Raw genomic sequence first — 12,579 nt, 5'->3', positions numbered from 1 at the left:
AATTTAATGACTTAAGTTTTAATTGTAATTTCTGTAAATTTAGCTTTGAACAATGTGTAGTTTCAGTACCTATTATTGTGAGGATGTATAAGGGCCCAATTTTTGGTCCCGAGACAGTCAGTCGATGGCCAAGTTTCAGATGAGAAACCTGTGTTGGTTAGACCAACAACAATGCATCAACTTAACTGTGAAATAAGCATAACACAATTAGGCTGTGTGTTAAAACAATGACAGTGTCTGTTCCATACATACCTTATTATTCTGAAAGAACTGTGAACTTTGTGGTTAGGTTTTTACTGCCCATAGATATTCAACAGTAAACTATTGTAGCAGTATGTGGATGTTCACCTGCAACCTATTAATGAGGCTTATTGAAAGTTGAACAATAGTGTACTGGCCTTATAACTGTGTATTATTGGGGAGTTGTGAACTCTGAAAGTAAAGTACTGTGAAACAAATGTGCACCTGTCAGCTACATCATTTAATGTAGTCAGTGATGTACTTCCAGTACGTCAACACCGAGGACAACAAATGAAGAAATAAAGGAGGTGAACTGTCACACAGTGTGTGAAATCAGAAATGTATACATCTTGTTATACTGTCTGTACTCATAAATATTTTCCACACTATTTGCTAATTGTTCATACAAACTAACCTACATACATAGAAGCCTAGAAGATTAACTTATAATAATTTAAAAAATACTTACTGATTTAAAGTTACTGTTGGGAAGTTAATCCCCCTACTTGAAAAAACATACATTTATCTGGAAAAACTCTGTCCATGGCAGTGATAACTTCTCTAAACAAATAGTTCCATTAATTCTTCATATAGTATAATTTCTTGGCTACCAATTTACAAATTTCAGTCACAACATTGATGTAGTTGACAGATGCAAGAGTATATTAGCCAGCACCTAAGCTCTATTGTAATACGACTGGACCAGCAAGGGTACAGCCATACAGGAGTGTGTGAAGTGAATCCACCCCCATCTTTCAGTTTCCTCCTTAGATTTCTCATTACATGCACTAATGGATAGTTTACTTCCTATCTAGCATTCACATCAAATCTTGCATTTGTATTTGTATTTGTATTTATTTATTTATCCTGTGGATCACAAATTGTACAAAGTACACATGATATAGGACAAGTCATTTTTCTTAACAAATATGTAGTTTGGAGAAAAAAAATAGGCAATGGACTGCCATTTAAAAAAATGTACACAAAATAATTCATTGATGGATATAGTAACTTCACATACAGAGAATACAAACAATTTGCATGGGGAACTAAGAAACATGTAGGCAATGTAGTGCTACTTTAAATTTACACAAATAGTCACTGAGATTACAGAATAGTGAAAATGTCAACTGGAAACACAACAGAAACATGTAGGCAATGTAGCGCTACTTTAAATTTACACAAATAATCACTGAGATTACAGAATAGTGAAAATGTCAACTGGAAACACAACAGAAGGACAATGTCATTTAAAAACTACATTAAACATGAAATTAACATTGAGATTTCACAGACATTTAAGTTTTAATACTAATAGAATGTGTACTTGTACATTCAAAAAGCAAGTTAAAAAATTTGGGGAAGTGAAACTGAAACATTGTTGTGTGTAGTAGAAATTAGGTTATTATTTTGCCTACAGAATGTTTTACTCTAATCACAGTATTTTACAAAGGAACTTTATAATTTTTCATTTCCAGGAATTCTTGTACTGAATAGAAACAGTGCTTTGTCAGAAATGCCTTTAGTTTATTTTTAAATATTGGATCTGGAGCACATTTTATTTGTTCTGGAATTTTATTGTGTAATTCGGCACCCAGATGAGTTATATATTTTTGGTATGATGATGTCCTTAAAAAAATTTGATGGATATTAGATTGCCCTCTGGTATAATGAGCGTGTATATCATTGTTTTGGATTAATTTGCCTGTTCTTGAGAGGTATTCCCTGGTGAATGGGATTGTTTCTTGAATGAATAGGGATGGGATGCTTAGAACATTAAGTTTTATAAATTTACATTTACAGGATTCCAGCTTTTTGAGGCCACAGATTATCCTCAGTGCTCTTTTTTGTAGTTTAAATATATTTGTGCTGTGAGTTGAATTTCCCCAAAAGATGATTCCATAGTGGAGCAATGAGTGGAACTGCGCATGGTATGCTTGCATTAGTGTGGATTTACTTGTAGTAGATTTTAGTATTCTTAGTCCATAGCACAATGATGAGAGTTTCTTTGATAAGTTGTTTATATGTGTGTCCCATTTTAAATTTTGTTGGACCCATAGACCCAAAAATTTTGTTGCATTTACATTTTCAATTTTATCATTATTTAACTTTACTTGGATAGTTTTTTGATTGGATGTGGGAATTAGATGGAAGTTGATACATACAGTTTTCCCACTATTAACAATTAGGCCATATTTGTTAAACCACTCAGAAAGTTTTTTCATAGAGTTATCAGATATTGTCTGAAGGGATTCAGGGCTAGATCCAGTCAACACTATGCTTGTATCATCAGCAAACAGGATAGTTTTTTGTGAGCTCGTACGTTCAACAAGATCATCTACGTAAATGAGGAAAAGCAATGGCCCTAGAACAGAACCCTGGGGAACACCGTATCTCATTGTTCTTTCCTCCGAGAGGAAAACTGTGTTATTTATTTTATTCTGTACATTAATATCGTATTGAAGTGATACCTTCTGTCTGCGGTTTTGTAGGTAAGAGCATAGCCAGTTGTGAGCCACACCTCTTATTCCTCTTCTTTCCAATTTAGCAAGCAGTATTTTATGATCTAGTACGTCAAAGGCTTTAGAGAGATCTAAGAAGATACCTGCAGCTATATTATGTTGGTCAATTGATTTCAGTATGAGGTCCAACAGTTCAAAAATTGCTGTTTGGGTGGATAAAGATTTACTAAAACCATGTTGTTGAATGCTGATTGGTGCGTGGTTTTTTATGAAATTTATAAGCCTGTCATAAATAAGTTTTTCCAGGATTTTTGAAAAGATGCTTAATATGGATAATGGTCTATAATTGGATACTAAATCAGGGAAACCTTTCTTTAGTAATGGTGAGACTTCAGCTATTTTGAGAGCATCTGGAAAAATGCCAGTTTTTAATGATTGGTTGTAGATGGTTGATAATGGCTTTACTATATGGGGAGCACACACCTTTAATATAAGGTCAGGTACTTCATCATAGCCACTAGAGATTTTATTGGGTAACAATTTTGTTATGTTCCTAATTTCATCAGGGTTTGTTTCATAAACAAACATTGTAGCATTAGTGCTGTTTGACGTATTGGTGGAATTGAAGAACGATACCTTGCAGTTTGCCTGAATGAGATCTTCTGCTAGTGAGGTGAAATATTGCAACTTTGTTTTGTGTACTAAGTATGCTGTTCAGTACCTACCTCACATCACACGGCATATGCTCTGCCTATTTATATTGAAAAAACAAGTACACAGGGTTTAGGCCAGAATGGAGATTAAAAAGTGTTCACATATCAAACTTCAATAAACAGAGCTAAATGCAATGAAAAAATGAACTAGTAAAGTGGTATGCACAGATGTACTAAGACATTATTCCTAAGTTTTACAGTACATATGAGTAAAACGAGTCATCACTCAAGTTCCTAGAACATCCATGAATTTATGCAAAAGAGTTCATGACAAATTTAATTATTCTCTGCAGGTACATTGGAATATTAATAATATTTGACCCTAATAGTATTCTAAGCTAATAAAATGTATTACTAGATATTTAATGGTGGTGTCCCATTTAAAACTTGTAAAATGATTTACTCATTCAGTCTCATAGCAAATATGAATCAAATTCTAAAGCACAAATCTATTACAAAACATAATTATACAGTTATATGAACCTGTAAATATAGTGTGCCACAGATTTAAACTCAGTCAATAGATAATACAGAACTTTAGTAATCACATGATCTTACATACTGCATTCCTTACAAACAAAACACAATTATAGATTAGATTAGATTTACTTTCATTCCAATTGATCCATAGTGAGGATGTCCTCCAGGATGTGGAACATGTCAGAAAAACAACAATACATGACAAATATTTACAACTAAAACAGATAAGCTAATGTAGCATTCCACAGGTCCCAAGTGGAATGATCGTCATTTTTTAATGAACACTATATGAAAGTCATTTTACAAATACTAATGCACTGAATTTAAAAGAAAGAAGTTTTTTATTTATTTATAAGGTAATAAACATGTAATACAACTACTATAATACTTATTTACAATGAACACATTACTGCACTGAAATGGTGCAGAAGTTAGATTGTACTCACTCACTCACACTCACACTCACACACACACACACACACACACACACACACAGAGATTTACAATATTACTGCACTGAAATTGCGCAGAAGTTATATTGTACTTGAATCTGGGAGTCGGGCTGAAGGTGAGGCCTTTGGATAGGACAGAGGTTTCGAATTGGGAGAGAGGTTTGGAGGAAAGGTTAACTACTGAGTTAGGGTGTTGTGGTTCCAGATTGTATTGATTGGAATTTAGAGGTTTTGGAGGGAGTGGAGCTGGAAGTGGGAGATTGAGTAGATGGGAGAGACTGGGTTTGTGTGCAATGAGAGGAGGTTGAGGGTTGCTGGAAAGGTTGCGAAGGGTGAGTGAGTTGCCTTTCTGTAGGTGGGAAACCAGGAGATTGGATAGTTTTTTAAGGTGGAGGGTGGCATGCTGTTCTAATTTGCGGTTGGCCTGTAGGAGGATGCTCTGAACAGCTGGTGTGGATGTGGGAGAGGAAAGATTGAGGACTTTTATTAAGGATAGGAGTTGACGGGTGTGTTCATTGGCTGAGTTGATGTGTAGGTGAAGGATTAGGTGGGTGAGGGCAATGGATTGTTCTGTTTGGAACTGGTATAGGGACTGATGGAAAGAAGGGTTGCAGCGAGAGATGGGAACTTCAAGTGTGAGGCCTTTGGGGGTAATGCTAAATGTCAGACAAGCCTGAGAAAATAAAATATGGGAGTGTAATCTGGCTAGGGCGAAGGCATGTTTGCGGAGGGAATGTAAATAAAAATTAATGGGGTCGTTGTGGGGGTATTGTGAGGGTGACATGGTATTAGAAGGTGAAAAGTGTAACATGAGGCTGAAATGAAAATGAAAATAAAAATATATGGGGAGAGATAAAGGTGAACTAGAAAGCAACTGGAGATCTGGTGTGAAAAAAGGCGAAAAAGTGTTGGTTAAAGCTGGGCTATGTTGATCCTGTGGTGAACTTGGGTTGGTAGACAACGATGTGCATAAAGGTTAGGTGGTTGTGTTGCCGCCAAAACACGTTAAAGAGTGGAGAAATTCGGTAAAATTTCGAAAAAACTACATGTAAGTGTATTAAAAGGAGTGGTTTTGTGGTGGCAGATTATGAAAATGAGGCTAACAATTGTCTGCCGAAGAAATAATGACGTTAAAACCTGTGGGAAGCGGCTAAAAATGATCAGCGATGTGAGAAAAACGGAAATGGAAATAAAGCAAAAGTTATTAGAACTAGCCGAAATGGTTGTTTAATAGGTGAAAGGAACAGCTTTTGCAGAAGTAATGACACAGTATCAGAACCAAAACAAATAACCGAAGAAATTAGGATCATCAGTGAACAAAATATCAACATCTTTAGAACAATGTTAAGTAAGGAAACCTGGAATGAAACCCTACAGGCCCAGAGTGTAAATGAAAAATATGATGCATTTATTGCAACAATTAAGTACCATTTTAATGTAGCATTTCCCAAAGTAAAGAGACAAGAAAGGCATCAAGATCAAACACAGTGGATTACGAGTGAAATACTAGAACAGCGAAGGAAGCTTCAGGACGTGAGACGGATGGGCGAAGCTGAAAACTATAAAATGTTAAAAAAGAATTATAGAAAAACAATAAGAGAAGCGAAAGCAAGAGCAATTTACACCACTATAGCGAACTCAAAAAACAAGGCAAAGGCAGCTTGGAATGCAATCAATGCTGAAAGAAAGGAAAAAGATGGGTCAAACGAAGAAGAAGGTATTAGGTCAATTAAAGTAGACAACACAGTGGTCACAGATGGTATGGAAATAGCAAACATACTGAATAATAACTATATCAGTGTAGTAGAAAACCTAAAATTGGAAAGAAATAGTCAAAAACAGAAGGGTATTAAAGTACCAAAAAGATCATGCAGTACTATGTTCTTAAGACCAGTCACAGAAGATGAATTGCGGAAAACTATACAGAAACTGAAGTCCAAGAAATCAGCTGGTGATAACGAAATATCAAATCATGTAATAAAGCTGGTATGTGAGGAGATAATAACACCACTGCTGAACATAGCAAACTGTTCTTTCAGAGATGCAATTTTTCCAGAAAAACTGAAGATAACGAAGGTAGTGCCAGTGTACAAGAAAGGGTGTAAGGATGATCCCAACAACCACAGATCAGTTTCACTGATATCAGGTTTCTCAAAAATCCTAGAAATGCTTATGTATACCAGATTAGTTAACTATTTGGACAAACATAACATTCTCATGACCTCACAACATGGTTTCAGAAAGGGTAAATCTACAGAATCAGCAATTGTCAGTCTAACAGAATACATTTTACAGTCCTTAGATGAGAAAAAGGTTGTCTCTGCAATGTTTCTGGATCTTTCAAAGGCATTTGACACCATTGACCATGAAATGCTGATACAAAAATTAAGCAACTATGGCATTCGGGGGCAACCAAGTGAATGGATAAAATCATACTTGTGCAACCGCAAGCAGTATGTATCATTAGGAAACTTGTACCAATCAGAAACCAAATCCATCAAATATGGAGTGCCGCAGGTTTCGGTAATGGGGCCATTGTTATTTAATGTATTTGTTAATGATATGGGTGTTGAGGAGGAAGAAAAGAACATATTGTATGCTGATGACATGACAATACTAAATAGTGACCAAAATATGGAACAGCTTGAGAGAAGAGCATACATATCTGCAAATGTCACAGCTCAACGGCTGTTGGAAAATGAACTGGTTATAAATCTAAAAAAGACTATGTATGCAGTGTTTAAAAACAAGGAAAAGGCTGTAGACATGGATTTAGAGGTTGATGGAACAAGGCTGGAAGAAGTAGAATCTGCTAGATTCTTAGGTATTCTTGTGGATAATGAACTGAAATGGAAAAAACATATTAATAATGTCTGTAAGAAACTGAGCTCTGTCATATTCTTAATGATGCAGCTATCACAGTATTCAGACAAGAACCTTCTGTGTACAGTGTATCATGGACTTTTCGAACCATACTTACAGTATGGAGTGACGGTGTGGGGAAACTCAAACAAACAAGAGACAAAACGAGTGTTCACATTACAAAAAAAAAAAAGCAATTAGGACCATTTTAAGAAGAAAGACCTGTGAAACATGCAGAAACTGTTTCAAGAATTTAGGTATCTTAACTTTTTCATCGTTGTATATATACAAAACAATAATGTACATCACAAAAGGCAGTGAGGACTGGATTACAAATGCTAGTGTACACACCCACAATACAAGAAAGAAGAATGAAGTACGGAGCATACCCCACCGACTGGCAATGCTAGAAAAAGGACCCCAGTACTCTGGTATCAGACTACTAAGAAGTCTGCCCAAAACCCTGCAAGATAGTGTACTTCACAATGACTTTGCAAAGAAACTTAAAGACTATCTCATTGAAAAAGAGTTTTACTGTATTGCAGAATACTTATGCCATTAAATTTGTATATATTGTTACTCATTATCAGTGATGTAAAAATGTAAGCTAAAGGTGTAGAAAAATAAGTGATAAAGAATTTTAATACTTTGACATGTCCTATATTACACATACATTTACTGTACACAATGTAATCTTACAGTATCAAATAAAATTCAATTCAATTCAATTCAACTGTTTGTGAACTAGAAACGGTGGATTATATAGCAGCAGTAGTGTTGAAAGTGGAAAAAAATTTTTTGGTCCTTTCTGACCAAGAGAAGAAATGATTAGTACATGCTCAATTAAAATTCTCACTACTCTCACATTCTGATTTGTGATTAGCTCCTACATCACACTAATTGAACATAGTATCCCAAAACTTTTAATCAGAACACAAATCAGAGATCTGATATTCCTTCTGTTCAATTTCAGATACATGTGCCATATCATTAACATTGTTATTACTGTCTAATAGCAAGTGTAACTTCGAGGTCCTGTGCTTGTTATGTTTAATCTCCCCCAAACTGTGGATCTTCATTGAGGTAATCTGCTGTTAACTGAGTAGTTACTTCTATGATTGGTCCTTCTATTAAAATATGCATTTTTATCCCAAATCAAACAATGGAAAATTATTCCTATTGTGCTGATGTTCAGAATTTCTCTCTATTGACAATTTGATCCTGATAGAAGTTACCATTATCTCTCCTTCTGTAATTACTACCATTGTGATTTCTATCATCCTGATTATTATGGTACACACTTCTTTCTACTGCCCTATCCAGTCTGTCAACATATTATAAAAATTGTTCAAGACAATTGTCAGGTTCGTCTACTAAATCCCACTGCAATCTTTGTGGCGATCTCCTTTTAAGGGCATCAATCAAGGTCATTTCATCAAATGGTTTTTCCATGTGCTAATGTTTTTAAGTTGGTTATTACAAACTCTTTCAAGGTGCCATCCCCATTCCTATAATTAGGACCATTCAAAAATTTACTTTCGATTCTCTCCTGTGCTTCCAACCAAAATTTATTTTAAAAACTTTACTCAAAACTCTAGTATGTTTCCCACTGACTTAAATTTAAATGTGCCCATGACGGAACTTTGCTATCAAGAAATCTTTTAATAAATATATATTTTGGAATGCCGAACTTGTGCCAGGCCTCACTGACCCACATTGATACCTCCCCTCAGAGCAGCACTCCATGAAGAATGGGCTGCCATTCCCCAAGAAATCTTCCAGCACCTGATTGAATGATGCCTGTGAGAGTGGAAGCTGTCATGAAGGCTAAGGGTGGGCCAACACCATACTGAATTCCAGCATTACCAATGGAGGGTGCCACAAACTTGTAAGTCATTTTCAGCCAGGTTTTGGGATACTTTTGACCACACAGTGTACATATTTTGACACAGGAAGCAAACTGTCCAGGATAATCCCTGAAGACAAAATTCACATCTTTCAGCAGTACTTTGTCAATGGTGTTACTGACACAATAAACCTTATGCCCTTGGTCCCTGCAAACCAAGTTTAACCTTAAATATTAGACAATGAAATTCAGTAGAATAAAATCTCAATCAATTCTGTATTGTATAAGACAATTACAATTCTACATTTTGCTCATCTTTACTCTTGGTGCAGTTCCCTTGCCACAACTCAGAAATTTATTATTTATCATATGGCAATACAGACACATAAGAAAGAAACAGACAAATCACTAACATAACAAATGTTAATAATTGCAAACAAACATCACTAATATAACAAAGTTTAAGAATTACAAACAAACATCAAGACTATTAATATAATCTATCGACTCTGGAGTTGCGAGCAGGAAGTCGTCGGGGTTCTCATTATAGGCTCTCTTCAACAATGTCGCTGATGGTCTGTTTTTCTCCGCAGTCACACTGAGGGGATGGTATTTTACCCCATTTATATAGGGAGTAAGCACATCTGCCATGATGAGTTCGAATCCTATTTAGAGTGGACCATGTTTTGTGTGGTAGGTCAAAACCAGGTGGCTTTTGTGTGATGCAAGGCATGTTATGATTTTGCCATGCATTCCATTTTTCAGACCGTGTGTTTGTGATACTGACACCTTCTTGTACACAGGTCCTTGCTGTTCCTGTTGGCGGGTTCCTAGATTGAAACCTATTAGTGTTTGCAGCCTCAATGTCTTGGTGGATTAGCAGGCTTTGATTTCCCATGATGTTTTTGTATTAATGTACAAGGGCATCAGTACATTGCAAGTGTGGTGGCAGGATGTGGCTTAATATTGGGATTCATTGCATTGTAGTGGGTTTAATTACTCCAGAAATCATCCTTAGAGTGTTAGGCAACTGAACATCCACCTTTTTTACATGTGGGCTGTTTAGCCAAATCGGAGCACAGTATTCGGCAGCTGAGAATACTATTGCTAAAGCAGAGGTGCGCAGACTGGAGGCCGTTGCTCCCCAGGTAGAACTACAAAGCTTTTGAATGATGTTGTTTCTTGTCTTTAATTTTTAGGCAGTCCTTGTTAGATGCTCTTTAAAAGATAGTGTTCTGTCCAGCATCATGCCAAAGTACTTTTGGAGTTTTATTGTGCCTGAGAATGGTGTTTTCAAATCAAGTGTTGAGTTCCTTTCCAGCGAATTTGTTGTTGAGATGGAAGCAACTAACCTCTGTTTTGGAAGCATTTGGTTGAAGTCTCCATTTACGGAAATATTCACCCATTATCTTCAGGTCTTTTGTTAGGATGTCCTCAGTTGCTTCAATTGTGCTACATCTTCTAGCAATGGCCCAATTGTCAGCATACTCAGACTTTCTTGATTATGTTTCCGGTAGGTCTGCAATATAGAGACTAAACAACAGTGGTGTGAGCCCTGATCCTTGTGGTAAGCCATTCTTTAGTTTTTTGATGGAGCTGTAGTCAGTGTCCATACTTATTTGGAACACCCTATCATTGAGCATGCTGTCTATTAAGCATGCTATAGATTTGCAAGGAATTACTCAGAGAATTTTATACATGATGCCTTCTCTCCACACAGTGTCATAAGCTGCTGAGAGGTCAATAAAGGCCACTGATGTTTTCAATTTTCTCCGGAATCCCACCTCAATGTAAGTAGTGAGTGACAACACCTGGTCAGTACAACTTCTTCCTGGCTGAAAGCCTGCCTGTTCAACTGGGATCACCCTGAACAATTATGGGCTAATTCTGTTATATGTAAGCCTTTCTAGTAATTTGTAAATTACGGACAGCAGGGCAATTGGTCTGTAGCTTTTTGGGTTGTCAGCTGGCTTCCCAGGCTTTAGAATAGGTATTACATTAGAGCATTTGAGTTCCTGTGGGATATTGCCAGTTTGCATGATGTTTGTGAAAAATCAAGCCAGCCATACTTTTGCACACTTGCCACAGTTTATTATGAATGCAGGGTGAACATTGCCGAAACCTGGTGCCTTTGTTGGTTTGACATCTTTCAGAGCTTTTTCTATGTCTTTGCTAGACAAAGGGCGAGAGTGTTCAGTTTCTGTGGCTTCATTTTATTAAGATTTTGAGTTCTTGCTTCACTTGGATTGTATGTATTTTATCCTTTGGTGTCCTAGACATGTTAACTAGATGTTCAGCTATGGCATTTGGTCTTACAGTTGCTTTTTGTCATCATGCTGGTGGGTCACTCCCTAGTTTTCTCAGCAGTGACCATGCTAGGGGTGTAAAGCTAGTTTGCGTCCATAGTATAACACTACACGTGCACCCTGGGTAACACTAAACGAACTAGCACATACTAGCAGTCAGATAATCTGAGGATCTCCTGACTATAAGACACTTTCAGAAAGAGTTATGACACCAGACAAACTCAGAAATAAATCTGTAACATTGTAACTGTAAAGATAGCAGTACAGCATGTAGATATACTACCAATACTGTACTGCAGTGCTTAAAAATGCACTTTTATGCAGGACTTCAGTGGATACTGATACTTAACTTATGGAAAGTAGCAAAACTATTAAACTTGATAAATTGTACAGAGGCCAGTTAATATCGAATTAACTTATTTATTTTATTTATTTACATGTAAAGTTCCGTAGGACCAAATAGAGGAGTAAATCTCCAAGGTCATGGAATGTGTGAGTACATGAAATTACAGTGTATAAAAGTGATAACAGATTAAAAAAAATGTTTATGAACCTGAAAAAAGTCAGACCATAAGTTCAAGTAAATGCAATCAACAATACAACACGAATCGTCTTAATTTTTCAAGGAACTCCTCAACAGAATAGAAGGAGGGACCCAAGAGGAAACTCTACAGTTTCAATTTGAAAGCGCATGGATAACTGCTAAGATTTTTGAGTTCTTGTAGTAATTTATTGAATATAGATGCAGCAGTATACTGCACGCCTTTCTGCACAAGAGTTAGGGAAGTCCGATACAAATGCAGATTTGATTTCTGACGAGTATTAATTGAGTGGAAGCTGCTTATTCTTGGGAATAAGCTAATATTGTTAACAAGAAATGGCAGTAATGAATATATATATAAATTGAGAGGCAAATGTCAAAACACCCGGACTCATGAACAAGGGTCGACAAGAGGTTTGTGAATTTACACCACTTATTGCCCGAACCACCCACTTCTGAGCCAAAAATATCCTTTTCGAATGGGAAGAGTTACCCCAAAATATAATATCATATGACATAAGCAAATGAAAATAAGCAAAGTAGACTAATTTTTGTGTCAAATGATCACTCACTTAATACACCGTTCAAATAGTAAAAAATGGTAGCTTTAAATCTTTGAACAAGATCCTGAATGTGGGCTTTCCATGACAGATTACTATCTATCTGAACAGCTAGAA

Source organism: Schistocerca americana, chromosome 3 (assembly GCF_021461395.2).
Source record: "Schistocerca americana isolate TAMUIC-IGC-003095 chromosome 3, iqSchAmer2.1, whole genome shotgun sequence".
NCBI lineage: Eukaryota > Metazoa > Arthropoda > Insecta > Orthoptera > Acrididae > Schistocerca > Schistocerca americana.
Note: the sequence above shows the minus strand (reverse complement) of the source record.